This window comes from Choloepus didactylus, chromosome 8 (genome assembly GCF_015220235.1).
Source record: "Choloepus didactylus isolate mChoDid1 chromosome 8, mChoDid1.pri, whole genome shotgun sequence".
In the NCBI taxonomy this organism is placed as follows: domain Eukaryota; kingdom Metazoa; phylum Chordata; class Mammalia; order Pilosa; family Megalonychidae; genus Choloepus; species Choloepus didactylus.
In genome coordinates this window covers 78,378,177-78,392,936 of record NC_051314.1, presented here as the reverse complement: position 1 = coordinate 78,392,936, position 14,760 = coordinate 78,378,177, and positions in this window count along the sequence as shown.

Here is a 14,760-nt window from a genome sequence, read left to right as displayed (position 1 = left end):
ATTTAGATTTCCAATCCTTGAGCAGGCTATCCACAAATATCATGTATCTGATTCCATACTTTCCTAGCACTGTGTTGGCAGTACTCACCCTGAACAACAGGGTAGAAGGCAAACCTGCTTCAAGTGATGAGGCAGATGAACTTCCCCTTCCAAACTCAGGGTGGAACCATCCTTTCCACATAGATGACTGGGCCCACTCTCTTGGCCTGAGGAGATCTCTTCAGTCCAGGGCTCAGCTTTCATGTTTCTGTCCTTGAAGTCATTCTTCTTTCACTGTGTCTCAACTCTGTCCCTTTCAGCAGGATCATACGAATTTCACAAAAACCTTGTTGGGTTTGAATGCAGTAGACAGTGTCCAAACCATAAGACAGAATGACTTTCCCCATATCCTTCTGGCATAGCTGAATTTCCAGTACTGACTTCCACTGAAATGGAAGGTAAACCCTCACACAGAGCCCCGTTATCCAAGATCTCACATGCCAGAAGCTCAGGGAGGTCCCTGATAGAGCTACTTCTGACCCTAGTCCATAAGCGCACTATCTGAATGGGCTCAGAAATTTCCTCACCATCAATTATTGGTTTATTTGTGTCCAGGGGTTCAGTTCTCAACTTATCCCTTTCCTCCATCATTTATCTATGTGCTGCAAGGAGAAACCAGTCTACACCTCCCACACTTAGTTTGGAAATCTCTTCCACTAAATACAAGTTCATTGTTTAAAAGATATGCCTTCCATCCACCATCAGACCCCAATTTCACCCTGTTTTCTGCCACTTTCAAATAAGGATCTTCTTTACTTCAGTTTCCAATAGCACAATCAACATTTCCTTCTAAGGCCTCTTCAGAAATATCTTTGTCATCTGTAATTCTTCCAAAGTCTCTTCAAAGCAATCTAGGTTTTTTCTATCCAGCACTTCACAATTCTTCCAGCCTTTACCTTTTACCCAATTCCAAAGCTGTTTCCACATTTTTGTCATTTGTAATAGCATCACCCCACTTTCCTGGTACCAAAATCTATTTTAGTTTCCTGGCTGCCAAAGCAAATATCGTGCAGTGGAGTGGCTTAAAAAATGATAACTTATTGGCTCATGGTTTGGGGGGTAGGATAAGTCCAAAATCAAAGCATCATCAAGGTGATGTTTCCCCCAGAAGACTGATGTGTTCTCGAGCTGACTGTCAGTGATCTTGTTCTTTACCTTTTCTGTCTATTGGCAATGCACATGGTGGCTTCTTCTGGCCTTGCCCTTCTCTTTTGGGTTCTGCTGATTTTCAGCTTCTGGATTAAAGCTCTCTGTGGCTTTCTCTCTAACTTTCTGAATGTCATTCTGCTAATAAAAGACTCCAGTAGTAATATTAAGACCCATCCTAGTTGAGTTGGGCCATACCTTAACTGAAAACCTCATCCAAATGTCCTGCTTACAATGGGATGACATGCAAAGTAATAGGTTAAGTTTAAGAACGTGTTTTTTTTTTTTTAGAGCATATAGGTCTAAATCACAACATGGTCCTTTACACCCTTGGTTAAATTTATCCCTAGATATTTCATTATTTTAGATGCTGTTGGAAATGCAATTTCTTTCTTAATTTCCTACTCACATTGTTAATTAGCAGTGTATAAAAACCATAATGACTTTTACACATTAATCCTTCAGCCCACCACTTTGCTGAATTCATTTATTACCTATAATAGTTATGCTATAGATTTTTCAATTTTTTTTTTCTATATAGGATCATGTCATCTGCAAAGAAGGAAAGATTTCTTTCTTTTTTTCAATTTGGCTGACTTTTTGTTTCCTCGCCTAATGTTCTGGCTGAAACTACCAATACGATATTGAAAAGCAGTAGTGAGAGTAGGCATCCATGTATTCTTCATGCTTTTAAAGGGAAAATTTTCAGCCTATCACCATTGAATATGATGCTTTAAGTGGGTTTTTCATATATTCTCTTTATCATGTTGAGGATATTTCCTTCTATTCCTATTTTTCTAAGTATTTTTATCAAGAAGGGGTACATTTTCTGCATAAAGATGACACTGTAATTTTTTCCTTTCATTCATTTAATGTGGTATATTATGTTAGCCATTTCAGTAAATCTTTTTTATGACATTTGAGATAATGTATTATGTTAATTAATTTTCATATTCTTTAAGTTAGGGGCATGTAGACAACCAGAAGGAAAGATAGAAGATAAAGACTGGGATGTGTGTCTTAGTGAAACTTACAGCAGTCAATGATTGTGATAAAATATACAAGTATGTTTTTGCATGAGGGAGAATAAACGAATGTCAACTTGGCAAGCTATTAAAAAGGGTGTGGTATGGGGGAAAACGCAATCAGTGCAAACTAGAGTCTACAGTTAACAGTAACATTGCAATATGCTTTCCTTAATTGTAACAAAGGCAGTATACCAAAGCTAAATACCTATAAGAGGGGGACATGAGGGAGGGGTATGGGATTCTTGGCATTAGTGTTGTTGCCTGACTTTTTTGTGGTATTTTATTTTACTTTAATCTTTTCTTTTATGGCTTTTTAGTTGCCATTTTTTTTCTTTCTTTTTCTGTTTCTTTTGTCTTTTTACTTTTTTTCACCTCTCCTCTTTCTCTGTGTCTGTAATTTGCCTTATTTATCTTTTCCTTTTATCCTTTTTACTACTGACCTTGTTGCTGTATTTTATTTTATTTTTACTTTTACTTTTATTCTTTTTATTATTCTTTCATTTCAATTCTCTTTTTTTTTTGAGTAATGAACATGTGTAAGTATTATTTCTGGTGACAAATGCACAACCATATGATGATACTGTAAACAATTGATTGTATACTGTGGATGATTGTATGGTATTTGAGTATATCCCTTTAAAATTGTAGGGAAAAAATAAATAGAGGGACCCAAGTTCTGGAGAGAACTTGGAGAGAGAGAAGTATATATTCACTCTTGTTGGGAAAGTAGAATCGTGTAGCCTATCTGGACGACAGTATGGTGGTGCCACAAGAAGCTAGGTATGTGTGGGTTTCAAGGTCCTGCAACCTCAGCATGGGGTATATACTTTGATGATCAGCAAGCAGGGGCATGAATGGATATTTATGCACTGGTATATATAGCAACAGTATTCACTCTTTGCAATAGATGGAGGTGGCCTAAGAGTACATTGACTGATGTGCAGAATGGTGAATGGTAGTGTATGCATACAATAGAATATTTGATTGGCTACAAGAAGAAATGATGCTTTGAGACACACAACTAGGTGAATGGACCTTGAGTGCAACATTTTGAATGAAGCATGCCAGAAACAAGAGGACAAACATTATCATGCCTCATTTATATGGGCTAACTATAATGTGTAAACTCTGAGAACTGAATCTTGGAGCACAGCTTATCAGGGAGATGCTTATAATAATGGCCACTAGATTGTAAACTCTTATAGCAGTCAAATCTATTCCTGAGCTATAATGATTATCTCTAAATCCTGAGATACTGAGCTCCTTGTGTATAACCTGGTCAGTGTCTGGAACTTTGGGTATCTGTGTGACACATGAGACTCAGAAATAGAGCTTGGCAGTTATGAATGTCACATTACCCCATACAGCAACTGTTGAAAGAGATGAAAAAGAATTCAGACTTTAATTAGAGATATGAATGAAGAGGATCTCATGAGGACTAAGGTAAATTAGGCCCAAGGGTAAAGGATGATACTGACTTGGTTTTAAAACAACTTATTTGTGAGACCAAGGGAGCAGATGGCTACCTGGTGCAGGATCTATATTTTCTGTAGCACACTAGGTAATTTAAATTGTAGGATCAGTTTGTTTGAATACCATAGGTGCATGGAGCTTTGAATGGGAAGTGGGATTTGGTGAGTTTGTACAGGCTGGGGTAAAATCCTGATATGTTCCAGAGTGATATGGGCAGAGAGTATAAGTGTATTTACTGTGCCCCTGGAGGAGCTGGGGAGAAATGCAGAAGTGTTGGACTTCCCCATCTGGATTATTGCTGATTTTCCCCCAAATATTGAGGACTGCCAATTTGAAGGGCTGAGCCTTCAATCAGGGAGCTTTCCCCTGTGAAGCTAGTTGCTGCAAGGTAGAAGCTAAGCCCACTTATAATTGTGCCTCTGAGTCCTCCCCAGAGAGCCTCTTTGTTACTCTGATGTGGCCCCCTCTCTCACTAAGCCCACTCAGCAGGTGAACTCACTGCAGTCCCCCCTTTGTGGGACATGGCTCTGAGGGGTGTGAATCCCCCTGACAACGCAGGAAACAACTCCTGGAGATGAGCCTGGACCCAGCACTTGGTACTGAGAAAAATCTTCTTGACCAAAAGGGGGAAGAGAGATGAAACAAAACAAGGTTCCAGTGGCTGAGAGATTTCAAATGGAGTCTAGAGTTCATTGTGGAGGGTATTCTTATGTGCTACATAGATATCACCTTTTAGTCTTTAGTGTGTTGGAGCAGCTAGAGGGCTACGTAGGGCTGTCAAACTGCAACCCAGTGTGACTGCGTGACTGTGAAAACCTTGTGGCTCTGTTCTAGTTTGCTAATGCTGCAGAATGCAAAACACCAGAGATGGATAGGCTTTTATAAAACGGGGGTTTATTTCACTACACAGTTGCAGTCTTAAGGCCACAAAGCATCCAAGGTAACACCTCAGCAATCGGGTACCTTCACCAGAGGATGGCCAATGGCATCCGGAAAACCTCTGTTACCTGGGAAGGCAGCTGGCATCTGCTCCAAAGCTCCGGCCTCAAAACGGCTTTCTCCCAGGACGTTCCTCTCCAGCAAGCTTGCTTCTCTTCAAAACATCACTCCCAGCTGCACTCACTGAGTTCCCTCTCTCTGAGTCAGCTCATTTATATGGCTCCACTGATCAAGGCCCACCCTGAATGGGCGGGGCCATGCCTCCATGGGAACATCTCATCAAAATCATCACCCACAGAAGGGTGGGGCACATTCCAAGCAAATCTAACCAGCACCAAAAGGTCTGTCCGACAAGACCACAAAGATAATGGCATCTGGGGGGTACAATACATTCAAACCGGCACAGGCTCACATTCCCTTTTTCCAGCATATGGACAGATGAGTGGAAAAATGGGGACAAAAATTAGGTGAAGAATAGGGTGGGATGGAGGTGATAGAAAGAGTTAGGGGTCCTTTTTTGCTTTTATTTTTATTTTGGAGTAAGGAAAAGGTTCAAAAAGTAATTCTGCTGATGAACACACAACTGTATGATGGTGCTGTGAATAACTGATTGTACACTGTGGATGACTGTAGAATGTGTGAATATATCTCATACTGTATTAAAAATGTAAATAAACAATGGGGGGAGGAGGGGAATGGGATGGTTTGGATGTTCTTTTTTATTTTAATTTTTATTTTACTTTTTGGAATAATGAAAATGTTCAAAGTTTGAATATGGTCATAAAAGTATAACTATATGAAGATACTGTGAACAACTGACTGTATACTTTGAATGATTGTATGTTAGGTGATTATATCTGAATAAAACTGAATTTTAAAAAAAGAAACTGGGGCACTATCTTCTTAGATGATTACATTTAAAGAGATGGCTCCAAAATCCCTAAGAAAAAATTTCCTGGTTAATAAATGTGTTATTTAGCTTTTAAAAAGATTTACATACATCCAAATGGACAAACAAATAATTTACAATGAAAAGTTTTCAAAGGTAAATGCTCTAAGAAAAAGGAAGGGGAATTTCTATTTAAACATCTGGGAAAATTTATTTTATTTTTGGTTTGTAATTACAAATCACCCAAAAAGGGCAATTACAATGAAAACCACACTCAGAAATCTTTTCATTGAAGATTACTATGATCGAATACAGGGAAAATCATTTTGCCTTCACAACACATGCTAATGACCCCTTGGTTGTCTTCACTCATTATCCAAGCATACTTAGATGACATTTGAGATAATGTCAAAGGGAAATAGAACCGGTAATGGAGGGATAATGCATATACAGCATATGTGGTAGTCATCCATCCACCAATATTTATGTTCTTCTGAGTATCAATTAGTGCACAGACAGGAAAATATATGTACTACTTGGGGGGGGGATTTCATACAAGGAACACAATATACAGGTTAGCAGTGGTGAAAGAGGAAAAGGGTATGCAAAGGTAACTCAGAAATACCTATCACCTCAGGAAGAGGTTTAAAAAAGGAAACTGCATGAATTTGACTTCTGGGTCATAAAAAGCATTGATAATTTGGACTGCTTGCTCAGGAGGAAAAGGTGGATTTCCAGAACTCAGGCACTCAGAGTAGAGGCTGCATGCTGAGTCTTCTGCCAATTTGCATCTGACATGTATTGGAAGCAAGAAATAAATTTGTTTTAAGTCATTGAAATTTGATGTTGTATGTTAATGGAACACATCATAGTCCATATGGAATGGATAGCTTTATGAAAAACTGCAGAACATAACACAGTGCTATCAATATGTTTTCTTTGCTTTATCACTCCTCCAAATTTTCTCAAATATTTTATACAAGAAATGTTGGTGCTGACCTTTATAATTTGAGTATCATCCTGCAAGGTATTTGAGAGGGATTTTTACTGAACTACAAGATAAATGAATATTACTCAAAGAAGAATAAAACTCATTCCACTTTGGCTTTCCCTTTGGTGAAGAGATTGAACTTGTTTCTGATTGAGAGACAGGGTCTTTTGTTAGGCAAAAGTATACTGTTGTTCTCTATAGTTTTATGTAGGTAGAAATTTTTTCTATTTGTGTGACCCTCAAAAGGAGGTTCCATCAGATAGGATGCATTTGCTAATTGATTTTCTTTCTACCATTTTCTACTTGGATAGATAGAGGGAAAAATTTCTTTTCTAAACCTCATACTTTTTAGGAAAATTATGAGTATCTAAATTAGAACCTTTCCACACATCTCCTAAACTAATATGTTAAAAGGGTAATAGAGTTACCTATACCTCAATCCCTCAACATAATTAGATTATAAAAGTCATTGCATCATAACAAAGTGTAATGTAGGAATTTTATGGAATGTATGAAAGTTCATTGTGTCTTAGGTATGAGAAAAAAATTAAAACTGATAAGATCAGTGAGAATGCACTTAAGAAGGAAAAGTCATTAAATGAAAGAATAATGAATTTGATGCATCAGATCATGGATTACCAGGGTGTTTAATGAAAGGGTTTGGAAAATTTATAGAAACTGAACTGGTTTCCTGAAAAAAAATCAAATCATCCCTTCTGAGGTTTTGAAAGGTGTCTTTTGTATTAGTATGATATACTGAACAATGCATTACTACACACTCAACACCTTAACATAGCACATATTTATTAACACATGGCTTCTATAGCTCAGGAGTCCAGAAGCTGCTTAGATGGGTTTTCTGCAAACCTGCCATCCAGGTGTCATGAGGGCTGGATCCTCATCTGGAAGCTCAACTAAAAATGGGTCCTCTAGGCTTCCTCAAGACTTTTCTCATTAAGTGTTCTCTGAATTAATTTACTTATGTCTGCAGAATTCATGGATGTTTCCTTCTTCAAAGACTTAGAGAAGGAGAGACTCAAGTGGAAGTCTGTTAGCAATAGTCTTATACGAGGTAATATAATCATGAGAGTGATGTCTCATTATCTTTGCCATATTCTTTTGGTTAGAAGTGAATCAAATGTCTTTACTACACACACATGGGAAGGAGAACATACAGGGACATGAATTCTAAGAGTTGGGGGGCATGGGTACTACCTTAAGATCTATCTGCCACACTTAGGAAAATATTTCCCTTGTAAGTTAAGTGGTGAAAGTAAAAGAAAAGAATCTGAAACACTGACACTTACCAAATATATCTACAGAATATTTTAAAAAGGAGCAAAATGAATTAACAAAATACAAATATTATTAACTAACATATATACTTTATTTGGGTTTTATTTTTCCAAAGAAAAAGACTCTTGTACTTTTACAGAAAAAAATGCAAATTTTTGACCAGGATATGAGTTTAGAATCAAGTAATATGAATAGGGATTTGCTTCCTGTGTCTATAGGAAACTATTGCTGCACTTCAGCTAGTGGATTTTGACTGAGAATTGCTTCTCATATTAAACCTCTGGGGTTCTTGTTGACAGTCCTATTGAACCTCAGTCCTATGGCAAACCTCAGTCTTATTGAAAAGGGAATTTTCAAGCAGTGCTTTGTGATTATAAACTAACAAAAATTCATGTTCTGTTTTACTTGGATGTACTACTGAATTGGAATGTGTGATAACTTCAATGTCGAATCTCTCATTTCCTCAATATTGCAATGTAGCATGAGCCACACTATATCAATAAAATACCTGATACTGCACTCAGGCACCAGAGGCAGGCCAAGTAAACATCCCTAAACACCTGGTAGAAATGAGGAACTAAGAGAGACAGAGAGGGATAGAGAAAAGATTCAATAAGAGATTATAAACCCTAATCCCATACAACATGGTAAAAGATGGAGAAATCTAATGTTAGTAGAAGCAGGCAACAACTAAAACTGTATAGATTCAAAACCATTCTAATTGAAATAAAACAATATAAAAATAGACTTTAACTGAAATATTTTAACTTCTCAAAGAATAAATGAATAAATATCCAAAAAATAATCAATGTTAGATAAGGGAGATAAAATAGGTGCTTTATGAAAAACACCAATTAAAAATTTTGTTAATGGGGGGTGGTGATGGTGGTGATGGTACAACATTGTACGTGTATTTAACAAGTATATATCTGAATGTGATTAAAAGGGGAATTTTAGGTGGTATACATTTTACTAGAATAATTTTTTTTTAAAAACTACAACTACAGAACTGTACAATACAGTGAACCCTAAAATAAACCATGGACTACAGTTATTAGTACATTTATGATAGTGTCTCAATTGTAACAAAAGTATCACACTAATGCAAAATGTTAATAATGGGGGCAGGAATTCTGTATTTTGTATTTTCTGCATGAGTTTTCTGTAAATCCACTTTTCTTTAAAAAAGAACCAATGAGGTCAACTATCCATCTTGTAAAGAATGCTAAAAAACCCCTTGAAATTAAAAAAAAAGTTAATAAATGAGATAACCTTTAGTATATTATTTAATTGTATAATTAATTATAGAATTAGTGATTTGGAATGAATACTAACAAAAATTTTATAAAACAACCAACAGAGATATTTTGAAAGATAAAAAGAAGGTAAAAGAACAAATAAACAATCATGAAAAGCCAAAGAGAAATCTCAGTTCTGCTTTTGTCCTGAGGTCTTCTGGCTAATCTCATTGAAATTAATTTTTCACAGAGACTCATGCAGTACTGGAAACAGGATAAAAAGATTAGTAGCTATGGAATTTAGAAAGCATGTTAAGAAGAGTTTATATGTAAATGTAGGACCTCAGAGGAAACTAAAAGACAATTTGTCTATCTTGAATTTGCCACTACATATTGTGGAATGTGCAGGTGGGGGTGTCCTGATAATTAGTAGACACAGGCTCACAGGCTTGACATTTCAAATCCATATCATATGGGGGAAAGAAAATTAATGACAATTAAATGATTATTTTAAAATTGATTTTTCATGGACCTGGCAGAAGAAATCTCCTAAGGAAGAACTTACATTTAACCCAGATCTCAAATCCCAAAGATAAAATTACAAAGAAACATAAGCTCACAGGAAAAATTCAAAATAATCATAAAATAAACTTGAAAATAAAGCACCACAAAGCAGAGCTGTAGGGACAAAAAAGAGCACAGTCAGGTTGACAAAGAGCTGGTAAACTGAATCTGCATTGAATCTATTTTGACACCTGTCAAGTTTTAATTTTTAATTCCAGTGATTATAGTTAAATTTCTGGTGTTAATATTTGGCTCTTGTGCTTTCAATGTTATGGTCTTTTCATTTTTTAAAATTATAACCTTCCTTTTTTTTTCATAATCTATGAAATCTACTTTGCCTCTTATTTCCTTATGTATTTAATTTGGTATGATTTATTCGAGGAAAGATTAAACTGAAGAGAATAGATAATTTAGCACATATCAGAGAAGAGGATTCATTAGCAGGGATGAAAAAACATGTTCCATGATGAACTTCCCAGGAAAGCTTTGCAAAGCCACAAAGCAGAACGAGACTACCAAGACTGCAGCCGCAATCAGGAATTCATTACTGCTAAAATACCAGCCTAACAACAATTAGCAAGCTTCCCTACAGTTGCTATTTTCAAGTACATCAGCAAAAGAGATGCCTTGAATTCTGCTTCTCTTCCTACTTATGCCAATACAATTTTCATTTCTTGTGTAAGTGAAGCTGAGGTTGACATCTTAATTATGTTCTGAACTCTCATTGCAAGGTCACCTGGGAAATACAGATTTTTTTATTTTTTTTTGCATCCCCTGTAGCATAGGAAGATAAAACAGAAGACTGTAATATAAGGTGACTGTGCTAATCCATGATATTTACTCCACTTATTAATTTGCACATATATTAATTCACATTTTAAAACTTTCAAAAAATAATGGTTGTGTTAAATGTGCTTCCACAAAGATGCAACTATCTCCATTGAGAACAAAATACATTTACTGTCTCCCCAGAAGAGGAGAGCTAATGTCCCATAAATTTCTGACTTCAACTTTGAAGATCCTCATCCCTTCTCTGCTTTTAAAATAAAGTAAAATAATAAAATACAATTAATACAATATATTATGATTTAATATATAATGTTTCTGGTATCTTTCAAACTATGGGATAAAGCAATGAAATTGTCTAATATAAGTATTATCTCTAAATATTAATAAAAGGGAGGAGGGGGCACAAGTGGAAAATTATATATGTGTACACACACACAGAGAGAGTCATATACATATATATACACATATACATAAATATATACATATACATACAGTCACTTATTTGCATTTATGCATTTTATTAAAATTACATATAATCTGAATGATGTATATATAATCTTAATTCAAATCTCAATATATATAATTTAACAGATTTGGTTTAAAAATGTAAGACTTCATGTTTCTTCCAGTCATTAATTCTGTTATTATTATAAGATACTAGTTTATATTTATACATTCCTTCTTTTACTAACCATTATACATACACACATATACACATATACATACATACACATATCCATATACATTTATATATTTTTTTCTAAGCCAGTGCTGTACTTGGCTGGTGGTATGGTGACCTTCAAACTGTTCCAATGGTCTCAGATGTTCTTGCTTGCATCTATGCTTGTGGTATTTTCCATCATCATTTTTCCCTACAGATGGAGGTATTAGAAACATCCCTTGGTATCCCTGGCATCTAGACACTTCCTAGACTCTAGACATTTTCTCATGAAAAACTGGGATTAATTATCACAGCTCCTTTTATGTCTATTATTTTGGATGATATGGTACACAGTAAGACAAATCTATAAGGATATTACATCCTTATAATATAAATGATGCCTTGACTCACTTCTTTTATGGAAAAATGAGTTGCTTTTTCAGAATCAATTTAATGAAGGTCATTGTAACTGTGCATAAAGCAAATAGTAACACACAATGGTGTTTCTGACAGAAGCATTATGAGAAGCCATGCAAATGCATACATAGAAGAAGTATACAGTCCATGGAGTACAAACAGATGTTCCCACCATGAATAACGATGTGTAATAACTAGCAATTTTGATGCTAGGTTGCTCTCCCTTGTACACAGAGCTTTATCAAAACTTCAGCATTGTTCTCTGTTATTGGCAGGTTTCATATTGAAAGGCTGTAGTAGCTAGATAACCCCTAGAAAACTCATGCATAGAGTTAATCCTTACCACCATGACCACATTATTTATAAGCCTATAAATAATATATTGAAGGGATCATTAAAGAACCTGTCATTGTGCCAGTTTGTATATATACATCCCCCAGAAAAAGCCATATTCTTTAATGCATTCTTGTAGGGGCAGACATATTAGTGTTGATTAAGTTGGAAACTTTGGATTAGGTTGTGTTCCTGGAGATGTGACCCACCCAACTGTAGGTGATAACTCTGATTAGATCATTTCCATGGAGGCATGGCCCCACCCATTCAGCATGGGCCTTGATTAGTTTACCAGAGCACTATATAAGCTCAGAAGGAGCGAGCTTACTAGAGCCAAGAGGGACACTTTGAAGAATGCACAGGAGCAGAGAGAGGAGCTGCAGTTTACAGAGACATTTTGGAGATGGCCATTGAAAGCAGACTCTTGCTCCAGAGAAGTTAAGAGTAGACAATAGCCCCAAGAACAACTGAGAGTGACATTTTGGAGAGAAACTGCAGCCTAGAGAGGAACATCCTGGGAGAAAGCCATTTTGAAATCAGAACTCCAGAGCAGACGCCAGCCCCGTGCGTTCCCAGCTAACAGAGGTTCTTTGGCCACCAATGGCCATCCTCCAGTGAAGGTACCAAATTGTTGATGTGTTACTTTGGACACTTTATGGCCTTAAGACTGTAACTGTGTAGCCAAATAAACCTCCTTTTGTAAAAGCCAGTCCATTTCTGGTACTTTGCAAAAGGCAGTATTAGCAAACTGGAAGAGTCATTTACAAAATATTAGGGAAAAGTGAGAAGTGTACTGTTTTTGAGAAAAATACTGTCCCTTACTGAAACAGCAAACAATATTCTATGACAAGCCGAATTATAATTATATATAAGGACAAAAAATAATTAAGCATGCATAAAAAAATACTGTCAGAGGAGGACCAAAAATTAGAATGAAACAGTTCAATAGCCAAAAGCAATGTACCAAGACTCAAATATCTGGTAGGAAAATTTAGACAAATATAAAACAGCACACAAACTCTGCTTGCTTTCTCTTCTAATGTGAAAGAAACAATTTAGGGAGTTTTGCAGATAAGCAATATCATGAGTTTTATGTTGATATTACAGTCTTTCAATTTTCATTGTATCTTAATAAGATGTCTATCCACTGACTATAACTTACCCAAAATAATACAGAATATATTTTTTATTAACAAATTAAACACTGAAATAGCACTTTTTATATGTTTCCCCTTGCTTATTTCTATGTCTTCAGATGTTTAGATATACTTTGGTGGGACATGTATTTCAGGTTAAAATAAAAATAATAATTAATATATAAAGTCAAAATAGCTCTAAGACTGTTATTCCCTCACTGTTGTTGTTTACATTATATACCTCTCTGAAGTTTAATGCTCAAAAAAATCAGTTTCCAAGGATACCTAATTGAAATTGTTCAACTTAACTTCAGGGTGTGCTCATCCATACCATCGCTTGACAGTGATATTATTTTCCTATAAGAATCCCATGTGACCAGTTTAGGAAAACATTATTCAAAGTCTGTCCATGTAGGAAAGAATATTTAGAAAACCCACAACTTTCTCTGGAAGATGAAAAAAAAGAAGATTTTACACCTCATCATTTTTTCCCATGAGCTATTTGAAGTCATATAAAATATCCTGTTAGGTGGCATTCTCAGCATCTAGTATTCAAGAATATTTTTTTTTATTTTCATGGAATTTTTGGGAAACAGATATTAAATACCTAACCTTGAATTGAGCAATTTGAGAGAGTCCCTTACATATCAAGTGTTTACTTTCTCACCAATTCTCATTCCTATGCCACACAGCTCACCTCTTTCTGTATAAATATTGCCCTGAATATGAAAAAAAAATTATCCTACATTTTTCACTTTTCTGTTTTTTTTTTGTTTTTTTTTGTTTTTAAGAGTACCTATGCCCAGTTCATGAATGCTTGATCTCTGGTTCTGAATTCCTGTTTGGTAACCAACTGCCAACCTATGATGGTTTCTAAGAATTTGTCCATTTTATCTATGTTATCTAAATCATGGCATACATTTGGTCATAGTATCAACTTATCATTATTTTTATTTCTTTATAAAAGTAATAATGTCTCTGCTTTGATTTCTCTTTGCAATTGGTTGTGTCCTACCTCTTTTTCCATTGTCATTGTAAGGGCTTGTTGATTTTATTATCAATTAATAAACTTTTGATTTCATTGACTCTCTGTATTGTTTATTTGTTATTCTGTAATTCATTTATCTCTGCTCTAGTCTTTTTTATTTTCTTCCTTTTGCTCATTTTAGGTTGAGTTTGCTCTTCTTCTTCTAGATACTCTAGTTAAGGCATTAGGTGTCTGATTTGAGATCTATTTTTTTAATACAATCATTTAAAGTTGTAAATTTACCTCTCAGCATTATATATGCTTCATTACATACATTGCATGATGTTGAGTTTTCAGTTTCATTCTCATCAACATATATGCTAATTCCCCTTTGATTTCTTCTTTGACCCACTAGCTGTTAATAGCGTATTGTTTAATTTCCATATATATGAGAATTTTCCATTTCCCCCTCTTTTATTGATTTCTAGCTTAATTCTATTGTGATCAGAGAAAATAAATTGTATGATTTCAATATTTTGGAATTTATTTAGATATTTCATTATGTAACACATTGTCTATCCTGAAAACTGATCCACATTCACTAGAGAAGAATGGTATTCTGCTGCTACCGGCTGAAGTGCTAGTACTAGTTGGTTTATAGCTTTGTTAAAGTTTTCTTTATCTTTATTAATCTTCTGTCTAGATGCTCTATCCATTATTAATTAGTGTATTTAAGTTCCTTACTATTAATGTAGAATAATCTACTTCTCCCTACACATCTGCCATAGGTGCCTCATATACTGTGGCTCTGTCATTAGTTGCATATATATATGTATATAATTCAGTCTTCTTGT